Below are 1,488 nucleotides of genomic sequence, written 5' to 3'. Positions count from 1 at the left end.
CTTCTTCTTCTTCTTCTTCTTCTTCTTCTTCTTCTTCTTCTTCTTCTTCTTCTTCTTCTTCTTCTTTGCTGTTGTTGTTATTGTTTTTATTGTTGTTTTCGTCATTATTATTAATATTATTATTATTAATAGTAGTAGTAGTAGTAGCAGCAGCAGCAGTAGTAGTAGTAGTAGTAGTAGTAGTAGTAGTAGTAGTAGTAGTAGTAGTAGTATTTAAGCGGTGAGCAAGCAGCATCGCTTGTATACCGGACAAAATTCTCAGTCGCCTTTTGTCCGCTCAAATTCCGTCGAGGTTGATTTTGCCTTTCATCCGTTCGAGGTCGATTTAATTTAGCATTGAAATTGTTGTAATCGACTAGCTCCTTCCACTAAAACTTCAGGCCTTGTGCCTGAAGTAGAAAGAATTACTATTTTGAGATTTTCTTCTTTCCATTTTCTTTCCATTTCTTGCCGAGTGTCCTCCCGACTCCTAGGGAAAAGAAACTCACTATATACATTGATAGGCCATTAATCTAAACACACCAAATTGTTCATTTTCTAAATTAAATGAAGTTCTGCGAAAAACAAAAAAAAGATAAAATACGTGAGTAGTAATCGTTTTCACATCGACAAAGCTCTTCCCGGTACGTTTTAAGACGTACCTGTTAAAACAATCTTTTGCACTACTTGCTTGGATGAAGCCAGGGATCATTCTGAAATCATTTTCAGTTGCGTTTTTTTAAATCATTGCTAGTGCTCTTACGATGAGTGGTTTTGTAACTGCCTTGAGATGCCACATCTCAAGGCAGTTAAATTTCAATGAGCAAATCTTTATATTTTCTGAGCTTCTCAAAGACTTTTGCTGAGATATTATGATCACAAGGAAAACTCATGTTGATCAATAAACAAACATTATTGTTTTGGTCTTTCACAGCAATATCTAATTTATTAGCATTGATGGTTCGGAGTGCATGTACTGGAAAATCCCAAAGAATCTATATTTTCTCCCTCAGTTACATCCTAGGGTGATGATTATATTACATTTCCGTAGTTTTGATTTTATACTGCTGACATACAATATTAATCAATGTAGTTATTGGCCAACTCTATCATGTCTTGATTTATACTCCGGTGGTATTAAGACTTTCAGACTCAGAGATTAGGTGGTCCACTGTTTCAATGGTATCCGGCGAATTTGTCTACAACAATTCATCTAAAACAATTTATCTACATATACAATTCACCTACAGCAATTTAAGGTTATAAAACAATGTAAAATAAGGCAAGTGAAATTTATTTTAGAGACTACTGCTTAGATCTTTGGAGGTGCTGAATTTTTTTAAAACATTAAATGCTATCTAACAAAAAGGTAAAAAAAATAGAAGATTTTGCAGTTAGTAACAAAATGAAATTCCTCATTTAAAAAAGACAATAAGATTACTGTCGAAGCTAAAAAGATACAAAACGAAAGAGAAATGGAAAACCTTTTATTAGGAAAAAAATTATATA

At 33.2% G+C, this 1,488-nt stretch overlaps 1 protein-coding gene across 3 annotated transcripts in view; it reads left to right on the top strand.

Annotated features, from left to right (window-relative positions):
* LOC106877074 (fibropellin-1) overlaps positions 1–1,488 on the top strand; it is a 34,188-nt gene that overhangs the window by 16,238 nt on the left and 16,462 nt on the right. The gene's annotated exons all lie outside the window — the stretch shown is intronic.

This window comes from Octopus bimaculoides, chromosome 9 (genome assembly GCF_001194135.2).
Source record: "Octopus bimaculoides isolate UCB-OBI-ISO-001 chromosome 9, ASM119413v2, whole genome shotgun sequence".
NCBI classification, from domain to species: domain Eukaryota; kingdom Metazoa; phylum Mollusca; class Cephalopoda; order Octopoda; family Octopodidae; genus Octopus; species Octopus bimaculoides.
The sequence above is the reverse complement of the archived record's forward strand: the minus strand, read 5'-3'. Positions and strand labels throughout refer to the sequence as shown.